Genomic DNA, 23,496 nt, shown 5'->3' on the forward strand with positions numbered 1-23,496 from the left:
AGATTGCAGTTAATGTGTCCCGGGGACACAGCATACACCATTGTGTTGGGAAGTAAAAAGCAGACTACACCACCCCATCAGCAGAGTGAACACTGCACATTCCCCCTATCTCACCTAGGCAGGACTTGTGCCTATAAGACATGAGCCCTCTCCTCCCTCATGGAGGAGGAGAGGTTGGGCTCTAGAGCTGTGCTACTCAAAGTGGGGGTCCGCGGACCACTGCCAGTCTGCGTGCACATTGGAAAAAAAATTGCTGGTCCCCCACATGAGATAGCTTGAGAAGCACTTCTGTGGAGCACCCTTCACTTGGGCCAGGGGCTAAAGTGAGAGGAAGGATTGCTTCATGGCTAAGGCACTAGCTGGGTCTCAGGAGACCTGGATTCACTTTCCAGCTCGGCTACAGACTTCCTGTGTGACCCTGGGCAAGTCATTTGATCTCTCTGTGCCTCAGTTCCCCATCTGTAAAATGGGGATATTAATACCACCTTTCTCCCACCCTTTGATTTCCTTGTCTATTTAGCATGTAAGTTCTTTAGGGCTGGGACTGTCTCTTGCCATGTGTATGTACAATGCCTAGCACAATGGAGCCCCAGATTTGGCTATACTATCATTATTATACTATAATAATAATAATAGTAATAATAATAATAATAGTATAGCCTAGTATAATAATCATTATTATACTAGGCCATACTATCATTATTAATAATAATAAATGCCACAATTTGGTTCTAAATCATGAGTACTAATTAGTTCCAGAATTATTTCAATAAAAGTGAAAAATTATTGAAGACACTACCCTCCACCAACATCCTTTTGCTTTCTTTGCTCCTTTTTCTTATTGTACATTTCCTAATAAGGCATAGAAAAGAAGGAAAAACCAGAGAAAGCAAAGATGGAGAACAGAGGACAGCAGTTCCACAAAGAAGCATCATCTGGTGCACATCATGCAGCAATGGGGAAAGATGTAAGTCATACAAAAGATGCAAACAATTAATCAGCACAAATTAATGGCCTCCTTCATATTTCTCCTTGTACAAGCAGCAGTACCAGTGTGTGCAGCTGATTAGTACTAGTTCACACCAGAAAGTGGATGTGCCCACAAGGAAAGAGGCCAGCATAACATGCTTACCCTATAGCACACAAAGAGTTTGTTCCAATACCCACTGAAGTTATCATGCATCTTTCCACTGACTTCAGTGAGCATTGATGATCAGGCCTGTAGAACTGAACCCACAGGAAGTTGAAACTAAAGAAGCCACAGGCCTCTTGAAATTATGTACTGTGTACTGGAAATCAGTAGAGTATTCACAATTGTAAGAAGAGTAACAGATAACATATATCATCTGACCCATTTCCCCAGACCTGCAGGGAACATTTTCTAGGCTTCTGTCACTGCAAGAAATGCATTTTCTGTAATAGTCTTTGCCCAGCACAGTGTGCTTTGCTTCTGTGCCTTATGTGCAACTGATGTCCTTCCACTCATTTCTTCTGCATTCAAATTGCCTGTGATAAATAAAGTGTGTGTGTGGGGGGGTAGCTCCCTTTGATGGACACCCAGCCAGCCAGTTAGCTGTAAAATCCCTCCTGGTAGCTGTTCTCTGCTTGCTTTACCTGTAAAGGGTTAACAAGCCCACAGGTAAAAGAAAAGGGTTGGGCACCTGACCAAAAGAGCCAATAGGAAGGTTAGAACTTTTTTAAATGGGAAAGAAACTTTACCTTTGTCTGTTCTCTTGGCTGCAGGGAGAGCAGCAATGCTGTGTAAGGTTTGAACCAGGTATGAAAATATTATCTTCCATATCTAGAAGGAATTATTTTGATAGGGAACATTTAGGTAAATTTGATTAGGTTTATTCTTTATTTTAGCTTGTGGATCTCCTCTGTGCTAACCCCAGATGCTTTTGTTTGCTTGCAACCTTTAAGCTGAACCCCCCACGAAAGCTATTTTGGGTGCTTAATTTTTTGAATTGCTCTTTTAAAATCTAGCAACAGCCTAAATTCCAGTTGTATTTTCTTTTTGTTTTAATAACATTTATCTTTTTTAAGAAGGATTTGGATTTTTGAGTCCTAAGAGGTCTGTGCATATGCTGTTTGATTAACTGGTAGCTACAGCTAATTTCCTTTTTCTTTATCAGCTCTTCCCGGAGGGGGGTGGTGAAAGGGCTTCAGGGTACCCCACAGGGAGGAATTCCCAAGTGTTCCTTCCTGGGTCCAAGGATTTGGGTCTTTTTTGCGTTTGGGTGGTGGTAGCATTTACCAAGCCTAGGTCAGAGAGAAGTTGTAACCTTGGGGGTTTAATACCAACCTGAAGTAGCAAGTATTAATTTTTAAAATCCTTGTGGGCCCCCCTTCCTGCACTTGAGGTGCCAGAGTAGGGATTCAATCTTGACACTGCTCCTGTTCCATGATTCTATAGAATCTGCTTGACTGACCCTCCCAACTATGTCAACCCAGGACTCCTTGTTCCGAATATTAGCAATGGGATGTATTGATTCCTCATAGCATGCCTCCATATTTGGTGGTAGTGGTCGTTTAATTGGATTCTGCTGTGTTTCAGTCAGCTTTTACAATGGGGCAAGAACCATGCTCACCAACAGTTCTGTCACACTCCTTGTCTCTGTATTTAATACACACTCTGAGATGGATGTCTTCCTGGGAGTGTCAACAGTGCCGTTCATATGCTTGCATTTGTGCACAAAGTTGTATGCAGTGTTTATGCAAAGATACTTTTTTTTTATACAATGGATTGATAAGATCTTTTAATTCAAAATCAGTATAGTCTGTATTTCAATAGAGATACAGTTGAGTGAACAGAAAGAGAATATATGGAGAGAAAGAGAAGTATCTTATTTACTTCTTACAAGTTTTTTCTACTATAATACATATCTCAGAAATCCAGAGGTCATTTATTGTGAATGTAATGAACACATTCATATCCACCCAGGGTAATAAATATTGCAAATTAAGTTGAATAATGACTATACTGTCTATTTTGTTTCTACATGAGAGGCACACATGGGATTTAATGTCAGTATTTATAATGCAATATCTGGCATAAGTCTCATTCTAAGATGGAATTGCAGAAGTGTCATAAACACATTAATTTACTGTTACTGCCTGAGGAAAAATAAAATAATAAAAAAATGCACACAACCAATGTGCACAGAATTTATAATGAGCATTTTAATAATGAACTTATTTTCTTTCCTTTTATGACTTTTTTTTTTTTTGGTAGGAAGGGCTTGGGATTTTAGAAGACAAAGGCAGAAATGAAATGAGGTACAGCAGTTACTTTGAAAGGTGCCATTTGACATGATTTTAACTGGATTGATTTCTTCAGATATACCTTACATTGGATGAATCTTGAAAAATATTTCTATGAAGAACAACTGTAGAGTCAAAAATGGCATCCCATCTTGTTGTGGCTGAGAAGAATGGAAGGGGTGGGGGGAACAGTCTCTGCCATAAACAAGAATCTAGTAATCCTATTCTCAAATGAGTTGCAGGCTGCTGACATGTAACTCAATGTACCCAACTCAGCTTCCAAGATTTGTGGTGACATAAATAGATCCACTATTCAGACTAGTTGGTTGTGTTAAGTAGGTCTGTTGGAGGCTGGGTGACTTCAACTTTGAATTGGAGCAGTAGAACTGATAGAGAAAAAATGTTGTGGGCAGTGTAACAGTGAATTAAACTAATTATCAGGGGGAGACATATAGAAGGAAGGTATTAGCTAGAGAGCTGAGGAAGACAGATGTGTGCAGCAAATCTAGGGGCCTTATTTATCCCACCAGATATGTTCATGTCCCTCATAGTCACTTCAATGGCAGCTCTGTGGGCATGCAACTAGTCAGCTAGCCAGTCCACATATGTCTTCTTTTCCTGTTTTTAAAAATTCCTGTGATCTTAGGTGTTAAAGGTAGTGAAACCTTCATTAAGGACCACACTTAACTGGCTATTCTCTGTGTTGTGAAATCACACAAAGTATCCCCAGGATTTCCTATACACCTAATTACCACCTCCCCCAAGCTGAGGTCAGGACTGTTCCATCCTGTTGAAGAGGCCTGATTGGCCAACCTCAGAGGTAGAGGTGTAAGGTTCCAGAGTACTTTTTTGGAATAGAGCTATCCTGCATATAGACAAGAGCACTGCTGGGTTTGTGAGAAACTACAAGAATCATTTGTCCAAGATTATGTATGCTGTGTTCCTTAAATGCCCCTCTGCTTCATATTCTCAGATTCCCATAGTTTACCTGTGACAGTTAGGACCAGGTCACTGGCTTCAATCAATTTATTATGCTGAGTTAGACAAGCTGTGGAGTTAGCCTTAGTGTTTTCACTGAACCCCAAATCGTCTCTTTCTGGTCCTTTCAGGCTATCTGGTTCAGTTGCCATGGGAGAAACAGAGTATATGAATTAACTTCTGGGAAACAATAGTGTTTCATGCATATGTGAAGTTCTTCCAGATACTGTGGCAGTGGGTGTCTTGATAAAAATGACTAGAGTTCATAATAATAATGAATAGTACCATTAACTTTTTTGTGGGAACAGATCTTCAACAACAATGCAGAGTTTTCCCATTTTCAACCAAATCTCTTTACTAGGTACCAAAGGTATGACAATTACTTCCTTACAGTTATTGAATTAACAAAATGAAGACCTCCCTCTCACATTGCACACTAGGGAGAGAGTATGGCAGAATACACAGCTAACTAAAGCATACCTCTTACTCCCAATCAATAAAAGAATACATGCAAGAAAATAAAATCTATCAATATTCCTGTTCCAAAGATTTAACTTCTCCAAGTTGGATATTTATCTTTTGATTCATGACAGCCACCATAACTTTGTAAGGAATTGCTAAAGAAGATGAAAAATTGATCAAGGATATTATAGATTTAGGCTTTACTCTTTTTGAAAGATCAGGACCATTGAAAAGGTATTGGTAGCACCTCAGTCCTCTCTTGTTCTTTGCCTGTGGTGCACAACCGTTTAGTCTCCTCAGAACTGAAATGCTTTAGTCTAACACAAGTTACTGGACTCTCTGTTGGAGCTACTGGGTGAACTTTAATGTCTTGTGGTATACAAGAGTTCAGACTAGGTGATCCAGTGGTCCTTTCTGGTCTTCAATTCTGGTCTTCAATTCACACTATGGAATGTGGTGAATACACTCTCACTGATAGAAGAAAAGCAGAGTGCAAAGGGGAATATGATTATAGAGTTCATCCAGAAGGACCATTCCAAATGTGCTTGCAGCCTGCACTTTATAATAAAAGGTCTGGTCTTATGATTGAGCTGTGAGCGAAGAACTCTTACTACAGTACAGGATAGTCAAAGAGTTTCACACCTATCACTCTCAACAGGGTTTGAATTCAACCCAAACCAGGATTTCACCAGCTCATAACAGTAACATGATTTTTCTTCTTCCTACAGTTCTTAAGATCCTCTAGCCACCAGAATAGCTTGAGAGGTTAGTGCGCTACATTGCACTCCTGCTCAGCATCATCTGTGGATTTTGTTGCTGTTGGTTTTTTGCCATGTTTACATTATGCTGGAGTACTACAACATATAAAAGCAAACTAAGAAAGACAGTGAGGGAGAACAAATGCCCCCTTAAAGAGGAATATGAGGAAACAGTAGATTGTTCTGGCTCAGTGTAAGGGAGGACCATGGCTGTTATCTCAGGTTTCTCCAGGAAACTTGATCTGCCCACCAAGAGTGCTGCTCTTTGAAGATTTAAGGCTGTTGTTTTATCACGGACATTTTTAAGAAGTCACAGGGTGGTCATGGTGAAAAGGGAAAAAGTAATGGGGCATAGTAAAATATGTCAGACATAATTCTCCTTATATTTTCACTGGGGTGAAGTAGGAGTAACTCCACTGAATGGAGTTATATCAATGTAAAACCAGTGGACATAAAGAGAGGTTCAGGTCAGTTATTTATTTATGGATACTGTTTTGAACCTTACATAAACTGTAACTCCACATTTTAATGCAGATAACCAGAACTTTTTTTGTCCTATAATAAAAGGATTTGCCAGAACACATGCCATCTTTGTAAGCCCTTCCTATCCTACCTTGTGTGTCTGCCTGGAGAAGGGAGAAATTCCATCAGTCTTGACAGAATGAATGCTCTCTGTGAGAGGTCACTGGTCTGTAGCCCTCATCTAGTCCTCTGTGCTAGTGCAATGTTGTTGATGATCTCTTGCTCTTTATTAGACTGCCTAGGATTAACCACTAAGCTTCCCAATGAGCAGCGTATGAGCGTTTTCCAATCCACGTACCCAAACACATCAGCAGGTGTCACAAGCCATGGGCACGTCTTGATAAACATGATACACTCTGACAGCCAGATGCAGCCCTGGTCTTTAATTGCACTCTGTTCATCACGGACACACAGGATCTGACCCAGTAAGATGAGTATGGCTCCACTGCAGACATGGAGGGCAGGATTTGGGAAGGTTGAGGGGAAGGGCGTTTGGACTCCCAGCGAACCACACAGTTTTGCTGGGATAGATCTGATTGCAGAGATCCACCTGCTATGGAACCCCCTAGAAGTGAATGTATTATCCCTATTTAACATTTATACTTGTGGTAGAACCTAGAGGCCAACCAGGCCAGGGCCTCTTTGTGCTGAGCACTGTACAGAAATACAGTAAATAACAGACATTTCCACAAAGACTTACAGTTGAAAAGACATAACAAGTGGATGAGACTGACAGGTGGATGGAATGAGGGAGGGAAATGGGTTAAAAATATAAAAGGGTGCATCTAGTTCTTAATCAATCAGGAGCCCCAGGCCTAGCCCCTGTCAGATGGGAGCTACTGCAGCCACAAAGTTACAGCAGGGGCTAGAGAAAAGCTCCATATCTACTGTAGCCGGTGGGGTGAGGATTCTATTCTCCTCCAGCTCTCCTGAAACATCTCAGTCTGCAGCTCAGCCAATTAGCTAATGCCAGTTCCAGAATTTGGCTCTCAGTAGCTGGCCTCTTGCCTAGGAGCTTCTTCTTCTTCTTTCTTTCCCTGAATACTGGAACATGTCAGTTTGAGGATGAGCCTTCAAACATTTTATGGCCTCCAAAAATCATGTCAAGTATTTTACATCCAAGTAAATTAGGGCAATAGTCAGTATCAGCCACTTAATCTGGAATAGTTAATGGGGACCACATTTAGAGAAAGAGCAGGGAAAATTTGAAAATTAAACAGTTTTTTTAGAGTTTTTGATCCAATATTAATGTACACACCGGTACTAGATTCAGTCAAAAGAGGAGATGTGTGCAAAATTAAAGGGTGATGAAATAATATTACATTTTCTTGTTGTCTCTTATTTTTAAAATAAATTCCAGGCCACCCTAATGGCTTCACAGTAATGCTTCTTGCTACAGCACAAGAGAACTGGCTTTAGGGCAAAGTACTGTCAATTTTCAAACTTGGGAATTTAAGCTTAAAAGGCCCAGTTTATTAATTGGATGCTGGAGTTGGCATTTAGATCTAATCCCTTAGGTTACTTTCACTCAGTGGCAGGACAGATCCTCAGCAGGTGTACATTGGTATAGCTTTGTTGGTGTCGGAGCGAAGTGAAGGAGTTACAGACTTAAGTCAGTGGAGAACGCTGATGTACACAAGCTGAAGGGCTGGCCTAGAGACTTCTTTCTATGTGCCATGATTATACAAAAGCGGTGCACAGCAAGAGTAGCAAGCAGAACTGGGTACAACTAGTTTATAAACTGTCCCCCCCCACAACCAAAAAACCCCCAGATGATGCATTTTTGAAAACTACACTAAGAGTTTATCTAGAAATCATTCTGACTATTGTATAATACCTTAAGTGAGTCTCAGAATATTGCAGTTTGGATAACCAAGCAAATGTCAGAAACTTCTCCTTAACCTCTAAAACATCTGAGAGTTGCCTCTCATGAAGCTAACATGCTTCCACTCCCTTCCTCGGTGTAACAACTCCATCTGCACCCACTAAAATGGGCCCTGCCTTCTCCATTATTTGACCATCCACAAAAGATTTAAATAGCTATGGGACTTCAGAAATGCACACTGCTGTATGAATATCAGGAAAGTCCACGAGGTCTGCTAAGTTTAAAGGGTATTGTTCCAGTAGTGATCCATGAAGAGACTACAGGCACTAATTGCTAGCTGGTGTCATTGAATGGCTTATCCTCCTAGAAGCCCTGCTATGATAGGGGGTCAATAACCTCCTGACTTTTTTCTGAAGAAAACCAGCTAGGAGTCAAGGTTAATGTGATGGTGCAATGGAAAGTCAGACCACATATCCCTGAATTTAGGAGAAAAAAAAAATGATTTAAATTGGTATAGCTGAATGTCTGAATCTGATTTTCTTTAGTGTGTGTATGTAAGATTTTTTTTTTGTTCTGGTCTTCCTCTTTTATTTTATTAATAAGGATATTTGCATTGAAACAGGGTAATAGCCATCTACATGTGCTGTTTATCCCTCAGTTGAAATCATCATCCTTTCCCATGACTTAATTTCCATAGCCATTGATTGCGTTGGCATAAATATAAGATAATATACAGATGATATATACATTTGTAACTTCAGTCTCAGCTCTGAGCAGAATGTATCTATGGCCCTCCCACCCTCCTCCCCCAGAAGGAGCCCTAGGAAGTCATTCTCACTCAGAAAGTAACAGTTCCACCTTGTTCCTCAGGGGAGAACATTCATTTTCTAGGCTCAACTTACTTTTCACACATCATACCTGGCCATTTCAACTGGTCAACCTGGGGCTGGCACAGAGTCCATGCTGCATGCTTGTCCCTGGGGAGGTAGCAGTGACAAGGCTGCAGCCATACTAAACAGCAGACCTGGAATGAGTGATCTAGGTAGGCCTACAACAGGGAGGGCTTACTCTCTTACATCCATATGCAGGCAAGCCAAGGCTAGGTAATAGCCAGTCCATAGGAATTAAAGTAAAATATATATAGTGCATATTTTTCAAACTAAAAAGAAACTCAGAAGGTAAGTGATGATGATATAGAATGTGTGTGTGTGTGTGTGTGTGTGTGTGTGTGTGTGATATATATCTAATGACTACAAAATTAAAAATAAAAAGTGTAACATTGATCAGGCTATAAATAATAGTCTACCATGGAGATAGCTATGGCACAATTTAAACTAAGCTTAACATACAGATGTTCTTCCTGAGTTCCATAAAATACGGACATCACTCTGAGAATTTTGTTTCCTAATCCATCACTGTCTGTTGGGGAGATGAAGGAAGAAGGAGACATGCCTTAGGGTCCTAATTTAGCCCTGGGTGGTTGCTACTTGATTTAGTTAGGGATTGGCCCTGCTTTGAGCAGGGGGTTGGACTAGATGACCTCCTGAGGTCCCTTACAACCCTGATATTCTATGATTCTACTTCCCACCACCAAACACAGATGTAATGAGGTTGAGTAGTGCCCATATAAGATAAATAAGAATGACTATTCCTTTAAAAAGGCTTTTTATGATTTTTGACTATAAGGACAACACAGACAAAATAAGAAAAGAGAGAGTAAAGACCAGCATTGAATAAGAATTAGTACAAATGGCAGGCTATACTGAAGACAAGCACATGCACTTGTAACGTTACCAACTATTAAGGAGCTAATGAACAACAACCTTACACCAGTCCTGGCAGGTTATACTGAAGACCCTGAAGACAAGCATATGTAATGTTATCAGTTACCAGTTACCTATCACTGGTTTTACACTGCAGTATTGCTACAACTAAGATTAATTTAGCTTGAGCAACCAGACTTTTTTACTTTATAACCTTACCCTATATTTGTTTGAAAATAAATTACCCTTCAGTTGGCCATTTTTTGCACTGGCCAGGTACAGACAGCTGAAAACTGCACGTTCCTTTGATTTGGGGGATGTGGGGCAGGTATTTTTTTATGACCAAAACACACACACTTAGCTTGTGTCTTAGCACTTTTTATTTTATTTGTCAGCCGTGTTTTAAAACAGACCAACCAACTAGGGTGTGCCAAATTGTTAGTATGGTTAATGTGGCTTATAACTGATGCATACTTATTTTCTTGAAGCCAATTGTTAGTTAATTGTATAAGTTAGGCATTTTTATTTTCTATAGACAATTGGGTTTTAAATGTGATTAATGTGGGGTTGATAAGTACATAGGAGTCAACACAAAGTATTTGGTTGCAGCACATTCTGACCACAAGTTTAAGTTTAATTTTGCAAGGCTTGCTTTTTGAAGCATCCAGAAGTTTGAGGCCTAACATTGCTAATACCTTTGTTCATTGCAAGCTTAACTATACTTTTGTTCAAATTAATCACATCTGTCTTTAGAGAAAACTTCTCATCCATCCAATATATTGAAACAAAAACATATAAATGGGAACTACTACTCTGCACAGAGCATTTGGATTGTGCAGTTTTATTGTTATGTCTCTTGTGTTTGGGAATAATTATGCTGTATGCATCCTCTTTTGAATTTATATTTGTATCATTAAATATTAAGGAAAAACAAAAATTTGAAAGAAAAAGTCTGTAGCCCCATTACCCTTTGCAAAGAACTTAACAACATTAACAAATAATAAGGTATCTTCCTTCTCTTTGACAAATATGTACTGTAACTAATTAACTCAGATCAGAAGGAATGCTTCATAGACAATCATCCTTCAATGTCTGATGCAATAATTCTTTTGCTCATAAAAAAGAAAAAATCTAAAGGCCCAGATCAGCTTTCTGGATGCAGAAGAGACACTCTTCTTTGACTGTGACTGAATGTGTCTATGTGCCTTTCTGGTGACGTTTGTTTTGGTGTAGTTATGTATTCAATAAAATATGATTATATGCAATGTCCTCTATACATTACCTGAGTATGAAAGGTTTAGAGTTAGCAATGTTTTCCCTCAAAACAGGGAACTCTCGGAAATCTTTCTCTAGGCTTTCAGCAACTTTGGCAGGTTTTTAGTGACCAAGGAAATTTTAAGAACTCACAATCTTCTTCCATTGCCAAGGTATTAAAATTTCACCCTATACCAAAATGTCACTTTTTCACTTAAATCATCACCTTTTAGAATTTACAAACCTGGGGGTACAAATTTATTCATTTTAAAGCAAAGTGTGGAATTTGAATATATTGCTTCACATTAAAATATGTAAAGGCTTAACCAGATGTCATAATCTACCCTTCTCCTTTATGAAAAAAAAATCCTTCTGAACAGAATTACATTATTCTTAGTATTCTCTATGCTCTACACAAATTACCAGTATAATTTTCTGTCACAGATATTAATCATTTTGAAACATTTATCTCTTGGAAAGCCCTGATTACAGTAGACTAAATTGCATTTTCCAAGGGAAAATGAGGGAATAGGTTGGTTTCCCTGTTTACTTTGAATAATTTGCATTGACATTATACTTTTGATTTTTAGGTTATCCAGAAGATCTCAAGAAAGATTGCTTATTCCTTAGTGGATCTTATAGTTGATATCAAATGTTACTTATCCACACCATCCAGTAGAGTAAACCCTATATTTAAAATTCCATCATATATATTATGACAATGTGATGTGCTATTTGTTTGCTTAGCACAGATACCTCTTAACAATGACCCTGCGTGGGAATGGTCATCTGAGTAGCAAAATTCCTAGGAAATTAGAAGAGGTAACTTGCCTTGTAAGGTAAGTAGAGTTCGTTAAAAGGGTTTAATGAGGGTGCTCCATGCGTGGATTTGCATGTGTCCATGCATCACTGATCAGAGACATTTTTGTTAGTAGCATCCGTGGGTCCATACCCACACCATATGCCAGCTCATGCCGCATGTCACTGCAATTCCTTCTCAACTTCAGACCATCATAGGATTCCAAAGTAGAAGGAAAAGGAGGGTGGGTGGTGGAGCACCTATAGAGCCAAAACTTCTTGCAGAACCCCAGTTACTTTACAAGATAAAAAGAAAAGGAGTACTTGTGGCACCTTAGAGACTAACAAATTTATTTGAGCATAAGCTTTTGTGAGCTACAGCTCACTTCATCGGATGCATTCAGTGGGGAGACTTACACAGAGAGAGAGAGAGAGAGAGAGAGAGAGAGAAAACATGAAACAATAGGTTTTATCATACACACTGTAAGGAGAGTGATCATTTAAGATGAGCTATTACCAGCAGGAGGGGGCGGGGGCGGGGGAGGAAGGGAGAAAGAAAACCTTTAGTGGTGATAATCAAGATGGGCCATTTCCAGCAGTTGACAAAGTCTGAGGAACGGTGGGGGGAAATAACATGGGGAAATAGTTTTACTTTGTGTCCTATCTCGGGGCCTCTCCTTTTGCCCCTCCATTCCCACGGACATGATACAGTTCTGTGGTGACCTAGAATCCTATTTTCGATGTCTCTGACTCAAGGAATATTTCCAACACACCTCCGAACAACATACTAATCCACAGAGATCTTCCTACCAACACTACAAAAAGAAGGATTCTGGGTGGAATCCTACCAACACTACAAAAAGAAAGATTCTCCTGAACATCAAAACAACAACAGGATGGCTACACAGAGTGCTTCCGCCAACGTGCACGGGCTGAAATTGTGGAAAATCACTTGCCCCATAACCTCAGCCATACAGAACACAATGCCATCCACAGCCTCAGAAACAACTCTGACATCATAATCAAAAAGGCTGACAAAGGAGGTGCTGTCGTCATCATGAAAAGGTTGCAATATGAACAAGAGGCTACTAGGCAGCTCTCCAACACCACTTTCTACAAGCCATTACCCTCTGATCCCACTGAGGGTTACCAAAAGAAAGTACACCATTTGCTCAAAAAAGTCCCTGAAAAGCACAAGAACAAATCCACACAGACACACCCTTGGAACACTGACCCGGAGTATTCTATCTGCTACCCAAGATCCATAAATCTGGAAATCCTGGATGCCCCATCATCTCAGGCATTGGCAACCTGACAGCAGGATTGTTTGGCTATGTAGACTCCCTCTTCAGGCCCTACGCTACCAGCACTCCCAGCTATCTTTGAGACACCACTGACTTCCTGAGGAAACTACAATCCATTGGTGATCTTCCTAAAAACACCATCCTGGCCACTATGGATGTAGAAGCCCTCTACACCAACATTCCACACACAGATGGACTACAAACCATCAGAAACAGTATCCCCGATAATGTCACGGAAAACCTGGTGGCTGAAATTTGTGACTTTGTCCTCACCCATAACTATTTCTCATTTGGGGACAATGTATACCTTTAAAATCAGTGTCACTGCGATGGGTACCCGCATGGCCCCACAGTATGCCAACACTTTTATGGCTGACTTAGAACAACGCTTCCTTAGCTCTCATCCCCTAATGCCTCTACTATACTTTTGCTACATTGATGACATCTTCATCATCTGGATCGATGGAAAAGAAGCCCTTGAGGAATTCCACCATGATTTCAACAATTTCCATCCCACCATCAACCTCAGCCTGGACCAGTCCACACAAGAGATCCACTTCCTGGACACTACGGTGCTAATAAGCGATGGCCACATAACCACCACCCTATACCGGAAACCTACCGACCACTATGCCTACCTACATGCCTCCAGCTTTCACCCAGATCACACCACACGATCCATTGTCTACAGCCAAGCTCTACGATACAACCGCATTTGCTCCAACCACTCAGACAAACACCTACTAGATCTCTATCAAGCATTCTTAAAACTTGAATACCCACCTGCTGAAGTGAAGAAACAGATTGACAGAGTCAGAAGAGTACCAGAAGTCACCTGCTACAGGACAGGCCCAACAAAGAAAATAACAGAACGCCACTAGCCATCACCTTCAGCCCCCAACTAAAACCTCTCCAACGCATTATCAAAGATCTACAACCTATCCTGAAGGACGACCCATCAGTCTCACAGATCTTGGGAGACAGGCCAATCCTTGCTTACAGACAGCCACCCAATCTAAAGCAAATGCTCACCAGCAACCACACACCACACAACAGAACCACTAACCCAGGAACCTATCCTTGCAACAAAGCCCGTTGCCATCTCTGCCCACATATCTATTCAGGGGACACCATCATAGGGCCTAATCACATCAGCCACACTATCAGAGGCTCGTTCACCTGCGCCTCTACCAATGTGATACATGCCATCATGTGCCAGCAGTGTCCCTCTGCCATGTACATTGGTCAGACTGGACAGTCTCTGCGTAAACGAATAAATGGACACAAATCAGACGTCAAGAATTATAACATTCAAAAACCATTCTGAGAACACTTCAGTCTCTCTGGTCACTCGATTACAGACCTAAGAGTGGCTATTCTTCAACAACAACAAAAACTTCAAAAACAGACTCCAACGAGAAACTGCTGAATTGGAATTAATTTGCAAACTGGATACAATTAACTTAGGCTTGAATAGAGACTGGGAGTGGATGAGTCATTACACAAAGTAAAACTATTTCCCCATGTTATTTCCCCCCAACCCCCACTGTTCCTCAGACGTTCTTGTCAACTGCTGGAAATGGCCCACCTTGATTATCACCACTAAAGGTTTTCTTCCTCCCTTTTCCCGCCCCCCCCAACCCCCGCTGGTAATAGCTCATCTTAAGTGATCACTCTCCTTACAGTGTGTATGATAAAACCCATTGAAACTCTCAAATAAATTTGTTGTCTCTAAGGTGCCACAAGTATTCCTTTTCTTTTTGCAAATACAGACTAACACAGCTGCTACTCTGAAACCTGTACAAGATAAGTAACTTCACTTCTTCCTTTGAGTTATTGTCCCTATGGAGGCTACATCTGAGGAGATTCCCAAGCAGTACTTTAATGAGGCAGAGGGTGCTGAGGAAACAGATTTAGTACAGAGTGTAGAACAGCTTCACCACAGGCCACATCTATTCTGGAGGTATGTATTAAGGATCAATGCTGTGAGAAAGTGTGAACGGAGGACCAGGTGGCTGAGTTACAAATATCCTTGATGGGTACCCTTCTAAGGAAGGGTATGGATCTGGATTGAGTCCTTGATGCAGTGAGCATTTGGGGGGGTGATACTCCAGAGGACTTGTAACATGCCAGAATATAACCCCAAACCCAGAAATAGAAATAGTGACCCATAATCATCTCAACAAAGGAGATGAAGAACCTATGGTGAAACTTGAGGGGGTTAGTTCTGTGCAGGTGGAAGACCAGACCTCTTCTTACATCCAGAGTATGGTGGCTGGCCCGTTCCCTTGAAGAGTGAGGGGTGGGATAAAATACCTTCAGTTGGATGTCCTACAAGGGCCAGCCATTTAAGCTCTTTGTCAGATGGTGTTAATTTGAAGCGATAGTGCCTATTTCTCTCATTGGTGGCACTAATGACCAGCGAGTTAAGAGCTTGGTGGAAGAACAGGTACTCTGAACCCTTGGCTGAGACATGATACTTTTTATCAGACCTCTTTAAAGTGGGTAGGATGGTAGCCGTAATCTGCCAAGCTGTATGGGCTGGTGACAGTAGAGCCCAATTGATAGGCAACACTACTTTGCCCTGAGTGGAGGTATGCAGGATGTCCACCAAGGAGTGCTGTTGTTCCTGGACTTCCTCCAAATGAATCTGTGCTTCACAAAGTCCTGAAAGACCTTGAAATCATCCGCATAGAATGGCGGCGTGGACATAGTTACCTTATCTATGGAAGAAGAGGGTGGTGGTGTTTCCTCCTCTATTCTCAGCTCCTCTTCCTTTGCTGGATCTTCATGAGGAGGGTCCAGAGGTCTTGATGGCTGAGAATCTTGGTAGGTCATTTTGCATAAAGCAGCCTAAAAATTTGGTCCCCATAATAAGGGTGAGCCTGAGGTTTGCTCTTCTGGATGGAACACCTCCAGCAGTACAAGACACTGCACTGATGATGGACTTGCTTGCTCTGGAGAGAACCAGGTGAAGATAGCCAGAAAGTTTTTTGGTCAGAAAATGCCAAATTTTCAAGATTGAAATATCCTGAAGAAATGTGTCCATTTCAATGAAATTTTGTTTTTAAAAAAATTAAAATTAAGCCTTTGGCATGACCAAAATTTTCCATTTCAACCTGATGAGAATGGAATGTTTTGATTTTTAATTTCAAAATTATTTCTTTTTAGGGATTTATTGTATTTTTATTAGGTTATAAATTATAAAATAAAATATAAAGTAAAATTAAATGAAAACTAGTTAAAATCAAAACATTTTATGTGACCCCAAAATGAATATATTTTGGACATTTCCTTTTGTGGGAAATTGATGTTTGTTTGTAATATATTTTTGCCCAAATGTTAGCTGTGGAATGGAAATTATGAGTTTCAACCACCTGTTCTCTGACCTTTGTCACCTCTCGAGACCACCTTTGTTCCTTCAAATAGCTGGTGGGATAATGCCGTGTCCAATAGCATCCTTCTGACAATGAGTCTACCTTGGGCTAAATTGCGTTAAAACTCCCCAAAATCCGCTGGTCTGAAACAGTTGTAATTGTTAGGTAAGGCTGTGAGATGTGTCTGCAAAGATTGATTGTCATTCTCCATTTGAGAAGGTGAGGTTCTGAACTGCAATGGGAAGATCAGAATAGACTTTGGCAGGCTATAGCTTGCAGCAGGCACTTGTTATATTATATAATGCTTAATTAAAAATTAATTATTAAATACAAGCTCTTCGTATCTTAAGTCAAAGAATAACACATGGTACCATGAGTAGATGGATTTGAGAGTCACCAAGAAAATTTTATAGCAGTTCCAGATACCTGAACACACCCAAAGGCCATAAGGATAGATGATCTGAATCCAACACTAGAATTAACTTATCGGGAAAATGTGAAGGAATCAAGAAAGCATTTCAAACACCATTTGCTTTTCTTGTTGTATGTGACTCTGCAGGTTGAAGCTCGACAAATTCAGACTGGAGATAAGGTGGCCATTTTTAATGATGAGAGTAATTAATCATTGGAATAGTTTACCATGGTTCATGATGGATTCCCCATCACTGACAATTTTCAAATCGAGATTGGATGTTTTTCTAAAATATATGCTCAGGAAATTATTTTTAGGGAAGTTTTATGGCCTGTGCTATACAGGAGGTCAGACTAGATGATCACAATGGTCCCTTCTGGCCCTCTAAATTATTACTCAGGTGCCACAAAAGTGGCCTTTTTAATTGTAACTAATGCAGAAGCCCTAGATGCTTTTAAAGTTTCTAGGGTATGTGCAGAGTTTGAAGCAAGTGTTCCCAGAAAGAATGAAACCTATGAAAGATTCCTCCTTCACACGAAAGCACAAAAGACACAAGAAAATATTGATGATTATGTTACATTCTTGACGTTAAAGAGCCAGCCTTTCAGTTTTGGCCATTGAAGTGATTCCTTGATTGGAGACGGGCTAGTGGTGGTCTGCAGCAATAGAAAAGTATGTGAGACTTTGCCTAAAGACTATGAGAAAACTCTCTAGAAATAGTTACAAAAATCCAAAAAGCTACAGAGCAGGCAAAATTGTAGTAAGTAAGGAGGAAAGTCAAGAAACCATACTTGAGACAAAATGAAGATTGGCATGAAAGAAAAGGACATGAGGAAATCTAACAATGCAAGGGAGGGTACCAAAACCTTGCAACTGACAGCAGTGTGGAAGTGAACATGCATATAAACATTGTTAACAATTTGGCAAAAGCAATGAGTTTGCCATTCGCCAGAAAATGCTAGCAAAGCAAACTGTAAATCCAGTGAAAGCTCCAGTGATGGGGCATTATACTTTGATTCTATACAACAATTGTCTCAGGTCCTAAGCAGAATTCAAAGAACAGCATACTATGCAATCTTCAGTGAACTTTGATCCTGGATAAATTTCCATAACATCATAACCTGATATTCTTTGTTCATTGAGGCTGTAATGGTAAACTTGTCTTGGCATACCACACAACTTTCTTTTTAGAATATGATAAATGCATTACAATTTTAGCCCGATCTGTACCTATTATTGCAGGGTGTGGAATTAATTGTGCATACTGCATGTACATGTATTAGAAATAATTAGAAATAATTTGCAACAGTTCACTAAAGTTAGTCATGCTTAAATACTTTCCTCTGTTGTGAGTGAAAATCAGTTGTGGATGAAATCCATTAATCCTTCACAAAGTCAGAATGTTTGGGCTCCTTGAGGAGAGTGCACAGTGGCTGAGGAAGTGAAATCCAGCCCTTAACACAGGGCCTGGATGTGGATCCCCTGCACAGCTTTCCTGGCTGGTATTCTGGGGACTACAATAGGGGCTGAAGTCCAAAAAATGCAGCCAAATTAAACGGCAATTTTGCCCTTTGAAAAAGCTATTAAACTATGATTCTACCATTAATATCATGTAAAAGGAAATTGAATTGATTTTTGCAAATTAATTTTTTTTCAGTTGACTGACTTGACACATACATATTGTTTGTCAGGTTGCTTCATTGAGGGGTCTGGAATGGAGAGAAACAGGAGATACAGCATTGCACACGAATGTCACTTGTTAGTGTGGCAAGAACTGCTTCTCTTGAGTGTTTGTGAAGCTGAGGAATTGAGAGATAATCTGGTCTTATCACTAATAGCAATGCAGGCTCCAATCCAGTAAATATATGTACATAATTAACTTTATGCACTGTGTGTGGTCGCATTGAAATCAAGGGGAGCTATCACAGAGCATGAAGTTAAGCACCTGAGAAACTCTTTGTAGGATTGGAGCCTCATATTTTTGAAGGTCTGTAACTGGGTTTTAGCAGATTTAACGTACTTATTTATTACTTATTTGACGTACTTATTAACATATTTTTCTCCCTACTGGCAGAAATCCTGGCACAGGGCACTAGTGGCAGAAATAGAAGTACTGTCCTTATTTACAGCATATTGCATAGGCAAGTATCAGGAGCTAATGTTCTGTAACAGATCATAAGATGAGGACTTTTTTTTTATTTTAGAGAAATAGTAACAACTCTACATAGTTGAATGGCTGGCCTACTCAGGCAAATCAAGGGACAACTTTTATCCTCCAGGAATTGACAGAGGATGCTGATCGACCCAAAGAGATAAAAGAGAATATTTTTGGCTTCCGGACTAATCCTGCTTTCATTGGGTCAATGGCAAAACACTCATTGATTTTAATGTTCCTGCATAAGGGCCTTAAGTGAATTAACTCAACAATGTTCTGATGGAGAAATCACCTTTGGAAGAATGGGTATGTGTGTGTGAAAGTTTGCACACATCCCTAAATTGCAAGGAAAGCAGTCATAAAGTAATCTGGCTGGCTGCATCCTATGTCCTAAGGAATTTAAACAAACATTGATTTAACTGCAGCTGCCTCAGTTGCATTCTTTTTTCATCTGTTGACCTTTCTTCCATTTATAGGACTATCTATTTCATTGAAAAAAGTCAATAGTCAGCTACAGGTATTGAACAGGCCAACCTAATGGGATGCTGCCAAAGCTGACATACAAAATTTACCTATTGTATTTAAATATAAATACAATGCCCTCTCTCTCTCTCTCCCTCCATATATATATAATATTCTATGGGTAATCCCTTTTATATTGATGGAGTTGTGCCAATTTACACTAGCTGAGAATCTGACCTCATTTTCAGGTATCTAATTGAAGACCAGATAATGCCCCAGACTCAAGATTGAAAGCCTTGACTTCAGTGGAAATATTTCGGGCATCAGATTATGCTCAGAGAGAGGTTCCTTAGCTTTGGTCATTGGAACACAATAAACAGAGGAACCTTCCAGGTATTCTTTGCAACCGAGGGTCAATATTAAAGGGCTGGATTGTGTTATTAATACACTGGTCCATGTTTGGTGTAGGTGTGAAGCTGTACTGTCCCTCGGGGAATAACCCATTGCCTCCCTGTCCCTCCCCATCTCCTTTGGGGCGGTTGAAGGAAGAAATCCCTGGTCTCAGAGATGCTCAGGGACTACAGTTGTGCTTTGTACACGCACAGTGGTGGGGGAAATGGGACAGTAATATGGGGCCCAGTGAACTCTTTTTCTCCCAAAGCTCCTTTTCACAAACATATAATCTAGCCCATGATCAATGTTATCTATGTGTTGTATTGGTTCATTCACATGCCATGTTTTCATACAAGGACATAACTTTTGCCATAAGTGCCCATACTGATGCCATCCCTGAGTTTTTAATGCTAAGGCTGAGTAATGGTCTGATGTTTTTTTTTTAAAGGCCTCACATGGATTCAGTACCCAATATTTCTCCCCACTGGCAGAAATCCTGGCACAGATCACTAGTGGCAGAAATTCCACTGTGAGGAAAAAATTGTATTGGCAAAAATCAGTTGCAGGCTTCTCCAAGGCAGCGGTAAGGGACCAGAACTTTTAAAATGATAGAATTTAAGGCCAGAATAGATCATCAGATCATCCAGTCTGACCTCCTGTATAACACAAGCCATTAAATTTCACCCAGTTTATCCCTGTATTGAGCCCATTCACTTGTATCTGACTAAAGCATAATGTGGTTGGCTAATTTTTGTGGCTCTTTTCTTCTCCCGCTCCAGTTTTTCAACATCCTTTTAAAAAATGCAGACATCCAAACCGGACATGGCAGGGGTGTCTAATTTTTGGTGCAAACCAAGGAAGGGGGCATGACCAACCCAGCTGTGGGATGCAGTTCTCTCGGCAGCCTCCGTCAAGACAATGCCTTCTCTGGCTGTAAAGTTAAAGCCTCTCAGCCTGCACAGGAAGTATGCAGAAAGAACAACGGCATCCTCCTAAGAGGCACGGCATCTCGCAGGGATACACGGGTATAATTTATAACTCTCTGTGCCCCTAGTCAATCTGGCCACAAGTGTTATAAAAGCTAGAGATAAAATATTTAGAACTTTAAGATGATGCCGAAACGTGTCTCTCCATATGATGGAATGTGGCTCAAGAGAGAGATTAAAGCTCATATTTGTAGTTGTTGGTACTTAAACAAATATGTGTTTGGTGTAACATTACTGAAGGGATTAAAATGAATATATTCATGAATGTGTATTTTAGACCCCTTAGTAACCTGGACTGTCTAATGTTCTCCCCTGGTGCAAACTGTACAATGTTATTAATGTATGTTATTAATATTCTCAGTCCCTGCTAATTTCTTCTCATGGTCCTTTGCCCAAAGAACTTAAATCTAATTTTGTATGTACTGCAATGCATTGGCATAACAAAACATCAGGGAGGGGACCGATGGGGTGGGTTATTACAATAAGAACATGTAGCTAATAAGTTGGGTAGGTCAAAATCATCTATTGAGACTGATTGTATAATCATGTGGGAAGTGTTTAAAAGCTTCCTGGTTTTGTGCCATTTTTGTACAGCAGTTATGATGACCAGTTTCATTCTTGACATTGAGGTTAGTTCTATATTTAGGCATGTAGATACAGTACTCGAGTAGATGGGACGAGTCATATATTCTTCAATGGCAGGCTATATTGTGCCTGATTCCAGGAATATAATATAATATAATATATATGTTGTCATCCCCAAATACATCTCAGTGAAGCATGATGATAAATCTTTTAAATGAAGAAGGCTCAAGCCACCTCTTATCTTCATTTAGTTGCATTTTTCTTGGACATGTTTGGTCCTTTTTACCTTTCCCTAGGAAGTTTTATACATATGATCTATCTTCGTTTTTTCCCCCGATGTTAAGTGGAAAAAGAATTGGCAGCACTTTAAAAGGACATAGCAGGAGTGAGTGTAAGGGAGTATACATCATTAATAGATTAATCCTATCCCACAGCATAGATATCTTTCCAACTGCGTGTACTTCCTCATCTAAGTACCAAAAAGTCTGTTGGGGAAGAGTTTCATCTGAAAGTCATCAGGTAGCTTCTCTTTTATTTATATTGCCAGTGGGTTGCTGGGATATTTTGCAGTTTCATTTAAGAGCTAAGTGCACCCGCGGTTGTTTGTAAAGAATCTGATGGATAGGTCTGTGTTAGATGAAAAAAATAATGGCCAAAAATTAATCTGCAAAGAGGGGAGATTTTGATCCATGTGGACTGATTGTAATCCCAAATTGGCACAAAACCAAAGGACAACAGATTCATTCAAAAATGAATGGCATTAAACAATAGGGACAGAGACAGCCCTATCTGCTATTCCTATTTAAATCAAATAATTTGGTATCTTGGCTAAGGGTCAGATTGTGATACCCTTACTCTGTTTGAATAGTACCTTGCATCAAGAGTGGTCTCATAAAAGTCAATGGTACTGTTTGCGTATTAAGGAGTTACTGTGAATAAAGGGTACTGGAATCCATCCCATGCCAATCTGACCTCCAAAATTAGGTCCTAAAATGAAGTCCTCCAGAATCTGGAGCATAACCTTCATAGATCCTTAGCCTTCTCTGGACTGGTATTGTGGAGAACAGCCTCTGAATTGTTTGCCTGAGATAATAAATAATATCTAGAGATCATCTAATACAACAGTTCACTGGTTAATCCTAAATTAATGCAGGTCAATCCATATGAATGATAAAAAGGAGGAGTGGAGCCAGCAAATGTGCATGTGGCTATGGCTGTGATTTTTCTTCTGCACTTTAAGAGACATGTAAAACAGAAGGAAGTACATTTTTCAATACTCTCTCTCCCTTTTTACAGAAAATAGCTATCACAGGATTCTTTAGGGGGAGGGGAGCTGTGAATGCCTATATATTCACATCAGATGAGGGACCATCAGGATTTTTCATCTTTTATGGACCTTAATGGAGAAAGTGACTTTTCTATGGCTGAGATATCAATGGCCTTAGGACCTTTGGTTCTGATAGTTCACCTGTACCTGCTGTTCTTTCCATGCCTGTAAGGTGCTAGGTACCTCTTGACAATTGATGATTAACTGTGGAACAAACTATCAATGGAAGTGGTGGGTTCCCCATCCCTTGAAGTCTTCAGATCAAGACTGGATGCCTCTCTGGAAGGTATGCTTTAAGTTACAGGGGTCACTACAGGGCTAACTGAGTGAAATTCTATGGCCTGTGCTGATCTAATGTCCCACCTGGCCTTAAAATCTATGAATTTATGAAAGAGGCTGAAATTCATCAACCACCATGTCAAGTTGTCTAGATTAGCTCACGAGTCAACCACAGGGCAGACTGTCAAGGAACAGAACACAAACCGGTTGTATGGTCTATAATTAGATTTCACCAACCAAGTATGAACTCCTAAAACACTATAACAACCTTAATATTGAGTTACAGACAGTTCCCTTGGGCACTCCAGTCTATCTTGCCACCCAGGCAAGCCTGCCTTTGTAATGGATAGTCCTTGCACCAAAAATCACATCAATATTTCGGTTACTCCTGATCCCAAAGGACAAGTCACTTACCCCAGGTCAATTGTACCTTAGATCTCTTACCAAAGACAATGCTCATAGCCAGTCCTGTAATAAACTAACTAAAAATGTATTAACTAGTAAAAATAAATTGGTTATTTACAAGGTTAACGCAGGCACACATACACCCATGAAAGAGCTACAGTCTTAGGTTTCAAAGAAGTAATAGACA

The 23,496-nt window shown here is 40.1% G+C and overlaps 2 long non-coding RNA genes across 2 annotated transcripts; both read left to right on the plus strand.

The window, feature by feature from the left end:
- Nucleotides 1-1,685: 1,685 nt before the first annotated feature.
- Nucleotides 1,686-18,860, plus strand: LOC119863634. Its single transcript, XR_005295684.2, has 3 exons — nucleotides 1,686-1,777; nucleotides 11,574-11,665; nucleotides 18,792-18,860. It is a non-coding gene; the product is annotated as an uncharacterized LOC119863634 (long non-coding RNA).
- A 729-nt stretch (nucleotides 18,861-19,589) lies between these two features.
- LOC119863635 lies at nucleotides 19,590-22,233 on the plus strand. The gene is made up of 3 exons (XR_005295685.1): nucleotides 19,590-19,727; nucleotides 20,176-20,310; nucleotides 20,507-22,233. It is a non-coding gene; the product is annotated as an uncharacterized LOC119863635 (long non-coding RNA).
- The last annotated feature ends 1,263 nt before the right edge of the window (nucleotides 22,234-23,496 follow it).

The sequence above is a fragment of the Dermochelys coriacea genome, chromosome 11, assembly GCF_009764565.3.
Source record: "Dermochelys coriacea isolate rDerCor1 chromosome 11, rDerCor1.pri.v4, whole genome shotgun sequence".
Lineage (NCBI taxonomy): Eukaryota > Metazoa > Chordata > Testudines > Dermochelyidae > Dermochelys > Dermochelys coriacea.